This window comes from Channa argus, chromosome 2, assembly GCF_033026475.1.
Source record: "Channa argus isolate prfri chromosome 2, Channa argus male v1.0, whole genome shotgun sequence".
NCBI lineage: Eukaryota > Metazoa > Chordata > Actinopteri > Anabantiformes > Channidae > Channa > Channa argus.
Genome location: NC_090198.1, coordinates 14025018 through 14037523, shown reverse-complemented (window position 1 = coordinate 14037523; position 12506 = coordinate 14025018). Strand labels below are relative to the sequence as shown.

At 40.1% G+C, this 12506-nt stretch overlaps 1 protein-coding gene across 1 annotated transcript in view; it reads right to left on the bottom strand.

Annotated features, from left to right (window-relative positions):
* Nucleotides 1–12069, bottom strand: part of lrrc4cb (leucine rich repeat containing 4C, genome duplicate b) — a 34949-nt gene extending 22880 nt beyond the window's left edge. The window contains exon 1 of the mRNA XM_067495638.1: nucleotides 11034–12069. The gene's annotated coding sequence lies outside the window, so the exon portion shown is untranslated. The remainder of the gene's footprint in view (nucleotides 1–11033) is intronic.
* Nucleotides 12070–12506: the final 437 nt, after the last annotated feature.

Here is a 12506-nt window from a genome sequence, read left to right as displayed (position 1 = left end):
TTAAACTCCTTTTCAGACAAAGGACTGATCAGATAGATCTGACGCATACAAAGTTGAAACGAATTGTAAATGTGGCCTTCAGTTCAGGGATCAACTCTGCAAAATTGAGGTGAAAAACAGTTTAATCATCTAATGGGCAAAATATGATGTAAGTCCACACCAATATAGTAAATGATCAACTGCATTTTAATCACAAATATTATAAAAGATTTCCTTTTGACTCAGGTCAATTAGATGTTTTTTCTGAATCTTGAATCTTTAATAATAATTTTGTTCATTATAGCTGTGTGGCTATAATACTTTCGATTGGTTGCAGGATTTGTTTTGCGGGGAGGATGTACATGTTTTTTTCTTGACCTTATCTCTTGTTCTCTTTACACTGTGAACCTTGTCTTTGTACATTTGATACGAGTTCACTGTTATGTCTTCACCCATGCCAACACTAAAAAAATAAAAATAAAAATAGCAGGCTTGAAGGTTAACAAGGTTTTCTTTCATCTGACATACTGTTTACACACACATGCATGCACACACTCTATCTCCTCTCTCTTACACACACAATCGGTTACACATGTACAGGTGTCTCATGGGGCTTCCTTGCAGCGGTGCACTTTTCCTCTGGATATGCTCAAAGAGAATATACGAGCTTGAGGGCTTGGAAGAGGGCCAGGCTCGTCTCCTCGATTTTGGGTCATAAACACGGCCTCTGCCCAAGGACTGCAGGGCCTTTTAAAACAGGGCTCAGCTTGATTGGACACACTTCTGTTGCTCCGTCCTGACATGCTAGCAAGCCAGCTGATCATAGAGGCAGAACAAAGCTGGTCTCTTACAAGCTGGTAGGCTCTCGACCTCTCGTACAGTAAACAGGATATTTATAAAAAAAAAAACAAATTGCTTGTAGATGGTGGAAACTGCTGTGAGGACAGAAATGCAGAATTCTGCACCAAAAAAGAAAAATCTGGTGGATATATGCAGCCTCAGCCACTCATTTCAATAGTGAACACAGAGGCAGGATCAGTGGTGGAGTAAAACAAAATGAAACATTATATGCTGGGACACAAAAAAGGCCAAAGAGTTTTATATGAAAGTTGCATCTAGAGCCCCTATGTATTGTGCCTCACTCACACTGGTGTTTTGAACGTCTAATTTGTTCATGAATATTACAACGTGCAACATTTGGCTCATGAATATGAAATAGATGGAACCACAGGCTCTCCCCATAATCAACAGTCGGCACACACAGTTCATCGTGAGCTCTCTAGCTCTGCAGCCGCATTTTCTCTGGTGTGTTTAGCCAATCGCAGCTGATCACAGCCATAGCAGAATTTTAGTGTTGGTAGAAACTGTCCATGACTAACACTCGAGCACAATGTCTTTCATCGCCAAGGATATTTTAATGGATCACAAGTCATCTTCCTCTCCTTCTGTCTTTTTCATTCTGTCTGTCTCATCTTTATGCACAGACAAACTGCATTTACAGTGTCGCTGTCCCAGTTCCCTGAGATACCAACTTTCTCTAACATGGAGTAAAGATGCAATTGTAATGGTTTATTTACTCCTTGTTGGATAAACAGTGTGATCACTGGAGAAGCACTGAAATATGATGCGATTCCAAGGAGCTAATGCACCAACATTCTCTGCCCATCCTTTTACCCCGCCTTAAGCTGCATGGCTCTGCTCCAACATGGCCATATGCCCCTTAGCCTAGCTGCTCCACGCTGTTTAAATGACTCATGATACATAGTTTGCATATCATCACTACCCAAGAATGAGAAAACCAAACTGGGGCGTACTGGAAGACTAGAGATATACATGGTTGCCTGCCACAACTCATAGTTTCAGTGAAATATTCCAGTTATTGTCAGGGCTGCATTACTGTTACAATTAATCTATTTTTATTTTGAAAACTGTGAAAAAAGAGGTGATTTCTAACATTTTAAAACACAAAGATTGAATCACATTTGATGAAGGATAAATAAAAGCACAGGTAAGAAGCTCAAAGTATTGCGGGTGGCAGTGGGTCAGTTGATAGAGTTGTGCTGCGTTCTTCCCGACCACCTATCGAAGTGTCTCCGTGAAAGACACTGAACCCCTAACAGCCCATCCCCATTCCCAGCCGCACAGTGCCGGTACCAAGCTCAGTAAAAATTGGGGAGGGTTGACTCAGGAAGGGCATGCGGTGTAAAAACTGTGCCAAACCAACATGCGGACTAATGATCCACTCTGGCAACCCTGAGTTTTAGGAAGAAGCTGAAAGGACAAAAAAAAAGATAATTATGAAGGTCAAAGTAAGGAATGCTTGGTACCTTTACTATAAGATTTGATTATTGCTGAAACTAATGGCCGGCAATAGCTTTTTGAACATCTTAAATAATGTTTATTCATTTATTGATTGAGAACAGATACTTTTATTTATTTATTTATTTATTTTGTCCTTTTGGCTTATCCCATAAGTTCAGGAAAGGTGATTTGGCACAGTCTTTACACCGGATGCCCTTCCTGACCCTCCCTAATTTCTAACGGCACTGCACAGCTGGGGAGGGGAATGGGGTGTTAGGGGTTCAGTGTCTTGCCCAGAGACACTTCGACATATAGCCAGGGCTGGGGATCGAACCACTGACCCTGTGGTCCGTGGACGACTGCCTTTACAACTGCCTTAACTAGGCTACAACAGATACTATATGTGTTTTTTGAATCCACTCAGCAATCTTATCTGATCAGGTGGCAAGACCTGCTAACTGGATCACAACTGGTAGGTGGGTTAGTCAAGCAGTGTTATAGTCTCTAACCCCATTAACTAACCCATATTCTTAGTAATTTTTATTACCAAGCTGTGAGTGAAAGTACATAAGACTTGACCATCCTAGAATAATAAGAAGGTTTATCTTCAATTCTCAGACATGCATTAAAAGACAATGAGAAAAGGTACAACTGAAGTTTAAGTGGAACAAATAATTACATAACACACCACCTAATGATTATTTGCATTACTAAATAACAATAATAATTACTAATAACAATCAATAATTAATAATAATGCTCTCTGTTCAATGACAAATAATAACGAAAGGCAAATTTGAAACAACCAAACATTTTATTTTTTTATTTTTTTATTTCACTTTTGTAGTTTTTGATTTAAAAATGGTGGAAAAAAACAACATTTTGTAAAGGGCTTTCTATATTTGGTTTGAATTACCAACAGAAGACATGCATCATATTTCTGTCTGCGGTTTGTCTTCTGTCTTGGAAGTCTTGGAAGTTTTTTCTGACTGTCTAATTTATGAAATATTTCTAGTCTGCAATTTCCATAATGTTTTACATCCATCTCAGCAGGTCATGTAGGTAAGCTACAACTCTGACATGCTGTCAGACTGAATGCCCTATTTCAAGAGCACTGGGACATCTCTCTCCATTAACGTAAGACACAGGATGTGGGAAACACCTAAAAGAGTGACTTTTGTTGCAACTATTGTTTAAATACTCCAGCTACATTTGCTTAGCCATGGTTTAATGTATTCCAATGACAGGGACTTTGTTTTATTATTAAGGACACAAGACACAAACAAAGACATCATACAAGCACTTCTGTTTCCTGCCTTTGATTTTGAAGGACAAAATTCTCTTGTGGCAAACAATAAGGTTCACCAATAATGTATTAGTGTATGGCTAAAAGAGAACAAGATGTTCTAACAGGCTGGTTCAAGCCCAGAAAACACTGTGGTTGAAGAAAGCACTGTCATAAAAGGGGAAAATGCAGCAGGGGCGACTCCAAGCCACACACTAAAGAGGCAATCTTGTCAGCCTTACAAGATTCTCTTTTCGGTTTAGTAGTGTTTGACTTGGCGCCAGTTACTGGGGTTTCATCTTTGCCAATTAAGCCAATCTAGAGCATTCCAGCAACCAGAATCTGTGCTGTTTGCCAAAGCATTAATGAACTAGATAATATATAATTTCATTCTTACTGTGAATCAGTACTCTCTTCATGTATCATGAATCACTGTCTTTTCCTAGTGAGTTGCGACATGAAAAGTTCATGCATGCATGGCTCTAAGTAATGTTAAGATATTCTCATCAAAGATATCTGAGCTAAATGAACTGGCAGGAGATAAAATGTATATTAATATGTGGGGAATTAGATAAACAGGGAAAAGTTAGAGAGGGAGACGGAAAGAGGATGGGGGGGACTGAACATGAGAGAGATAGAGACTCATCATGACAGTCATCACTTCAGCTATTATCCCTAATTCTCTAAGGGAATATCTCAGTAAGGCGGAGTAAATTTGAGGCTGATAAGCAGACAATGAGATTTGCCCAGGCTTTGAGGCAAAGCCCTTCCAAGGGCTTGCTTTCACCTACACTGGGTTTGAACTTGACACATCAAACAACAGAATACTCATATGACTCCCCTTGGTTCTGACTTTGTTGTAAAGTTTAGTTTTAAATCAACACAAACAGGTGCAAACATATATATACACTCCTTGCATAGGCTTTGCAGTGTAACTAACTGGTTCTCTCCTTTCTGTGAAGCTCTAATTAACAAACCATATAAAGTTAAAGGGAAACTGTCTCACATCAGAACCTCCAGGAAACTCCTTGTGGTGTAAAGTTCAGTTTGTTCCTTTCCATAAGGTAAATGCTCGCCACTCATATAACACTTCTCTACCTTATCAGTGCTTCACACTGCTCTTCATTGCACTCACAGTCACACACACACATACATCGATAGGGAGCTGTAATGCAGCTGTCTACGTCTTAGAGGAGCGGGAAACCCAACCAACTGGGATTGAGCCACAGTTGCCTAGAATAGAAGAAACTACTGACATTTTGTACAGACATTCATGGTCTCCAGTGGAGGAGCGCTAAAGCCTCACAGAGCTGCTGTAGTATAAACTCTTGTTAGCCAAAAAGACCACAATAGCAGTGAAAACTGGTGAGTTGCTGATTATTTCTCACTTCATGCTCAACCACCTGTCAGAATGCTAAATGAACATGACTCATTCTGAAGGTGTTAGAGAGCTTTACTTCCTAATTAGACACTTCCTCTACATCTGTGCATATTATCTTCTCATATCATTATGTTGAGTATAAAAAAGCTTCTGTTTGTGTTCACTAAGAGCAAAGGTGAAGTAAAAAAGTGAGGAGCACTAGACCAATGAAAAACAAAGTATCAAATTGACCACACAATCTTTCACAAAGCTTCTACTGTAGTGTCTACTCGTCCACTGTCCATTTCTATTCTCAGTTTGTTCTAAACTCACTTCACACCATATTTTGGCAACAATTTAATATGAACATACTGGCCATACAGATGGACAGAGGAGGACATTTACAGAAGGAGTTTAGAAGTTTTTAAGAACATTATAACATTATATTTTTTTCTTCCCTCTGCAACTCTGGGTTTTCAAATTCATTGCGACAGCTGCACATCCAAGCTGCTGTCTTCCATGGAGAAACAAGAGCTGAGGGGGTTTAGTGGTTCACAGGTTCATTTGGCTATAGATTACCTAATGCACAATAGCTACAGTAGCACTCAGTGGCGTAATCTAAAATGATATTTCATCACTCAGTGGTCTGCATTTGACATTATAGCCTATAACACTGTCTGTGGCCATGCCATTCATATAATTTGTACATATATAGGGCGCGGGCTTGTGTTTCTCACTCTGAATCAAGTATTGAATGTCTATTGTTAAGAATCCTGTTAAATTGCATATGAAATCATGTTGGGCTTGTCAGCAATTTAATACATTTTAAATAATTTAAATAAAAAAAAATCACTCAGAGATGTTTCATATCCCCTTCCTGACCATGACAGCATAGGTTACTGTTGCTTTTAACAGGCAGAGGTCCTTTATACCCTCTATTATTCTGTAGTTATGTTAACTTAACTTTGTGATATGATGGCTGTGTCACTTTTATTTCTGATGTATCAGGTATTATGAGTATTATGATGTCTCTATGTCACTGTAGTGTAATTTGACACAAGTACAAAAGTGAAGAACAGTAAAAGAAAAAACCAATAGGGTGAAGGCAAAAGTTTCTGCAGATGGATCAGTCAATGTTGATTTGGTGACTTGAAAAATAGGTTGAAAAATACCTGTAAGTGGAAAGTGGGCCAAATTTGTTTTTGTTACTTACAGCCATTATTTCCACAGTATTTTAGGGAGCACAATTGCACTTGCAGTCATGCCGGCTTTACAGTAAAATATTATTGAAATTAAAGCAATCAAAGATACAATCAAAGCCAATTTAAAAACGATACATTTAGCCTACACTATACATGGATGTCCAGACATTCAATTTAGCTGAATTGATGATTAGCTACTTGTTTGAATTGTTTTTAGTATAAAAATGGAGAAAAGAGATCGAAAGATTCAATAGATTTGTTTTATTCTGAAATTCACCAGATAAAGTGTTGGGATAAAATCCAAAATGAAAATAGGTATCAAAACACATTCCCAGGAATAATTCCCATGACGCACTACTTTCTGTGCTTCCCTGTGAGCTTGATCAACTACTGTAGTGTGATTTGTTGTAATTATATTCATAGTTCTATGCTCTCGAGAAAACTTTTGAAATGTTACAGAAAAGCAGTGAAAGTGTTGTATAAAAGCCATAATTGCCTTTTGGACATTGTTTGCTGTGATTATGCATTCTTCAGAGCAGTGGGCGGTACTCAGCTGTGCCTCACATCACAGCACTGCTGAACCTATAATCACAGAAAATAATGTTGACTCAAGCATTATTGCTAAACTGTATACGTGTAGGTTGTTGGTAATCTGTAGAGGGATCTATAAAGGGTATTATGGCATTTGGAAAAAAATAAAGTAGCTGGTTGCTGAAGTGGCAGAAACATGGTACCCGTAGCCTGAACATACTCTTTCAATCAGAGGCTCTCACTGGAGTTGATGTTGCTTCAGGCCACAGCAGACGCATGGCACATGACACAGATGGTAAAATAAGGCACCAGCAGCTGCAGTCAAAACACTGAATAATGACTTATGACATTTGTGCCATAAGTTATGATTTTTTGCACATATCATCGCTGTCACTCTACATAAGACACCCTTAGTGTTAATAAACAGTAGTGGATTAGTGGCACGCACAGATACAGGCTCTTCATACATCACCACATTAATATTTGTTGATGTAGAAATGCAGGCTCGTGAATGACACGGAACAGGATTCGCTGAATAATCCCCTTTCTGGTGCACAAAGGCATAACTTAAGCTGCTACAGTGATTACTAAGTCTCTTCAGCCCGGCATGCATTGGACTCTTTCACAGAAGGGGAGTCCAACTCATTCAGATTGGCCTGTCTCTTGACTCGACACAAACACATGTTTTGTGGATGTACTACTAGAAAGATACGGAGCACTATCTATCAAAATGGAGCTGGCTGGAAGTCAGTTTAATCTCAAGCTGCATTCTGTTTGCTTATTTATGTCACACAGACACAAACTACACGTAATTGTTTCAAAATGTACACAACCTCTCTGTATTAGTTAAGATTAAAAACAACAACAACAACAACAAAAAAAAAAAAAACAGGGCCTGGCTGGACTGTGCTGTTTTTCATTTTATCCAGACAGAACCTCCGCTATAAATTATCACCACTCCCAGCACCAATCCTCATATCACACAGAGAAGTATGCAGAAGGCCAAGATGACAATATAAATTGATGAAACACCAAAATATTGCCCCTGTAGTAAAGCATATCCCTCAAAAACACTGACCGCCCACATCAATCGCCAAAAGCATAAGTGTGATGGAGAAGATAGTTATTTGAAAATGAATCTGCTGCTTTGCTGTTAACAGCTTTAAACCGGAGGCTTTCAAAAATAGGTATTAATCTACTTTCAGCTCACAAAGAACTGTTACAATAAAGTGTTAATGCTAGTCAGATTACACGCTCATTTATTAAATAAAAAGAAGAAGTCTAGGGCTGCGGCAATCTATTATTTTCATTAAAGATTAATTGAAATTGCTATGGTTTTGATTCATCAACCAATACTTTTGTCAAGGAAATACCAGGAAATAATCAAAAACACTCATCACAGCGTCACACAAAGTGACATCTTTATATTGCAACTTCAACACTCAGGGTTAGTGAATAAGCACCAATCAGCCACAACATTAAATATACCTATTGGTTTAAAGATATTTAATGGAGAAAAGCAGAAAATCTTCACATCTGAGACATTGCAACCACGTAACATTTGGTATTTTGCTTGGTAAATGACGTGAATGTTATTTCTCTTCATTACTCATTTATTGACTAATTGTTTCAGCACTAAATGAGTCCTACATGCTTACAGCTAAATTTAGAGGCACTGTAGCCAGGCACTGAACATACTGGAACTTGAAGTGCAGAAACCAAGATTTTCTGTTGGAAATCTCACAGTGAAATCAACTTGAAATATGGCTACAACACCATGAACTGTGTTTTTTCACTCATAAACCGTGGGAATTTATTGTAAATCTTATCATACTTTGATTGACACCTAATTTGACATAGAAAATAAGAGAAAAAGCAGTTTATTCCAAACAGGTGTAGTTTTTAAAACTACACTGTGATTAAAACCCACCATGCTCAGTGTTGTGTGTAAAAAGTACATTTTGCTGAAAGTTCTGTGATGTGTGTTGTTTGACTTAATAATGGCATAAAAATATGTCGAAACAAAACCAAAAAAATCACCAGGGATGAAGACATGCATATGTTCCTTGACTGTGATGTGTGTTCATTGTTTCCAGATGAAAGAAAAAATAGATAAGGCACCACAAATCAACATATTACAAATGTCTGTCAGTGGTGTTAGAAGGCAGCTTGTCGGAAGAAATTTAGGTAGCAATATTATGATGGAACTGCATCGCATAAAACCCTTATTATGCATAAATTACCTCTTTCACGCAGCAGGTTGAGCCAGAACAAAAGCAGGGGTTTACTGTGGAGGAAAAAGCCTCGGATGTTTAGATGAGTCACCGTTCACCCAGTGCTCGACCAGTGGCTGACTATATGTGTTGGTGTCACACATGAAAAGGAAATCTATTCGCCCAAGTGCTTATTTCCCACAGTGGATGCGTCTGTCAGAGCTATTCTCATGAGTGGTCCTGGCACAGTTTTACATCCATTTGGTCCCTTAGCGGACAGGTAAATGCCAAAAGCTACACCGCCTGTCAAGGTGATCACATTTCTCATGCTTTGGTGTTTCGGTCTTGGTGGAGAAAGAATATTACAAGGTGACAAAACCAAAATCCACAGGCCCCTAAATTCTTCATGTTTGTTACCATGTTTGTTTGCAGTGATGGTCATCACTTAACCAAGCACAGCAAAGCAATTACTGTCGAAAAACGATTCTTCCTAAAGTTCAAATAGTGAATCGGCTGCTGAAACTATAGTCACATTTCTCCACTATACTACCACACTGTTTCTTTTTTTTTTTTTTTTGAATTTTAAAGCTTAGTGCAGCTTCAGGTGGCACACGGTGCCTTAATGCCATGTTGAAACACTTGTTAGTGTGTGGCCCTAATTTTAGTAGTTAGCAGTGAATTTCTGGGCACAGAAAAATCAGCAGATTCAGACCTGGAACTGAATGGAATGCTAATGCTAAATCCAATATCACTTGTAAAAGAACAAGTGCACATGAATTGTAGTGGTTTTTATAAGTACTTGATTTAAGGCATTTTGTACCTCAAGTTGTTTTTATGAATTGGCAGAGTGCACTGATACTGAGGAAAACAATTGTCTCATGTGCAAGAGCTAATTTCCTCACAATTGGCTGAACCCTTTCTAGTGATTCAACTCACCCATTTAATCACCAATGGGTGAACTGTGCTTGTATGTGTGTGCAAACATTGTGGTACCCAACTATAAATGACACAGCCATTCTTAAATGCTCAGACTGTGTCCTTGATTTTATAGCATGTTGTTAAATCACCAGATGTGAATATGAAAGTGCACACTTGAGGACAAACTGGAATGTTTTTGGCTGCAGCGGTAATAGCAATTTCAGAAGTGATGTCTGCTCTGAATGCAGCTCCCTCTACCCATTTTAACTAACATACAAGTATTTTCGGCATCAGGGCATTTTCAGCACCTCCCACTGATGGACAGCTCCTATTCACATTTTGAAAGGCCTGGATTGGCAAAGCAACATTACCAGGACCTAACAACTGATGTCTTAAGATGCACACTTTACCTCTGGTTAACCTGCTCAGGATGTGGTAGGGAAAGATGACAGCCTTTTTTCTGTTTGAGATGTATCACCCCCGGTTGGCTTTGCTGGGGTTTTGCAGACATACTAGGTCAACATGCAGAGGCACATAGAGATAGAGAGATGAAATGTGCAGGAGATGTGTGCAAGAGCAGATTCTGTAAAATATAACTTGACCTCAAAGCTTTTCCTTTGCCACATTCTGGCTCGAAGTGTCCTTCTTGGGGGCCAGCCTGTCCACCTGGCCAATAAGACGCTCTTTTTGCTGCAAACGTGAATGCTGAGAATACCTGAACTGAATATGAATTACCATATGACGTAGGCCTTTTTCAAGCAGTAATGTCCTGCTGGCAACAGGGACTACCACAGATCCATACAGTCTCTAGCAAGCGCTCAAACACACAATTTGTTGCACCAGCTACCCCCCCCCCCCCCCCCCACACACACACACACACACACACACACATACACACACACATACCCTCCTCAACCCCCTTTCTGTCCCCACCTGTCTTAATTTATCTCCCTCTCTATCTTTTTATACATAAATATATAAATAAATCTCACCCACACATTCAGAGACGCACATAATGGCTCACACACGAAGATGATGCGACAGCTATCACTATCTACCTAGAGATTCTAAAGATGAAAAAAACATAGAAAAACATTAAGAAAAGTATCTTTCGTCGCATTTATGACATAAAGCAGCCATAGTTCACTGGTTAAAATGGGATTCATTCTCGATCTACACGGGAACATACAACAGCATATCACGCTGAATGGGCTCAATTGAGCTGAATTCAACAGAATACTTACGCATTTTCTCGAATTAATGAAAAGGAGGTTGAGGAAAAACAGCAGGGCCCCGGTCCCCGTTTCCAAGATTTGCAGTACGGCCGAGGCACAGATCTCCATGTGAAAGGGATTGGAGGCTGCTGCAGTCCGCGTCTCTCTCGATCACAAGTCAAGATGCTCGTCTTCGACAAATGCCAAACATTCAGAAAGAGTTGCGTGGATCTGCGGTGTGGCCATCCATTCCCTCGGATGTAATATGCGGGAAGAAAACCCTCAGTGGACCAGCAGTGGTCCGCTGGACTTGAAGATATTCCTCTGGACTGAGGAGGAAGAAATCCTGCAGAGTTTTTGATGGGGAGTCAAATCTGTATATAGGCCCTTTCCCCCCAAACCAGTCACAGTCCGAAATTAATTCCCAGTGGGGGTTTTCTCTTAAAAAAATCACCAAATCAAATTCGATCCATAAAACAAACCAAAGTGGATTGATTCGTTGGGATCTGGCACTCTGGCTGTGTTTTGGCGCAGATCATTTTTTCAAAACAAATGAACAAAACCAGCAGATGCATGACCAGTAACAGTTACCTATTTACAGCACTGATGATAAGGTCAGCCCAGAAAGGGGTTCCGAAGCGTCCTCCAAAAACCCCCTGATAACGCCTATTGGATAAAATTAAGGATACCCGTCCCACTGCAACCATCACACGCGTCGCATCAGGACAAATGGGTTGCCATAGGCTGATCTAAAAATCGTAGAGCATATGCCACACAATATTTTCTGTTAAGTAAAATGGGAAGAATCCACGAGGTGGTATATTTCCCCCAGAGCAGCCCGGTGGATTCGTTACATAACCGCAGCTATTAGTCGCCCAATAATTCCGCTTGTCAGGGAGAGTGTGTCCGATCCCGCTGGTTTGGTGGCAGCAGCATCATCCGTGTGCTGCAAATAAAGCAGGTTTTTGCCACCGGCTCTTATGGTCCCCCCGCTCGCTGCAGTCCAAGACTTGAATAGCGAGCACGTTGAAATCACGGTCTCCAGGCACGGATCCGGTGCGCGCGTGTGTGTGAGTCACGTGTGTGTGTGTGTGTGTGTGTGTGTGTGTGTGTGTGTAGGTAGGTGAGCGCGTGTGTTGGCGTAAGCGTGTTCCTGTACTGCCCAGGGACCACTTTAACTTAGACCACTTTGCCTCCGAGTCCAGCTGCCCACTTAAATCACCCAGTGGTCGTTAATTATCAGCAATCAATAACATTAACGCAAAAAGCCCAGATCTGGTGTCTCCGACTGTGTGTGTGTTTGTGTGTGCGTGGGTGCGCGTACACGTGTGATTCAGTTGTTGATGAGGTATGGTTGCCACCTACAGGCGTTAGTCTCTATCCAGTCATCCGAAACGGACCATTTCCACCGTCTGCACCAACAAATACATTCACATTCAACATGTAAAGGTCTTATCAGTTCTCCTCCACAGTAAAAGCACAGATAAAATAAATGTCCACTAC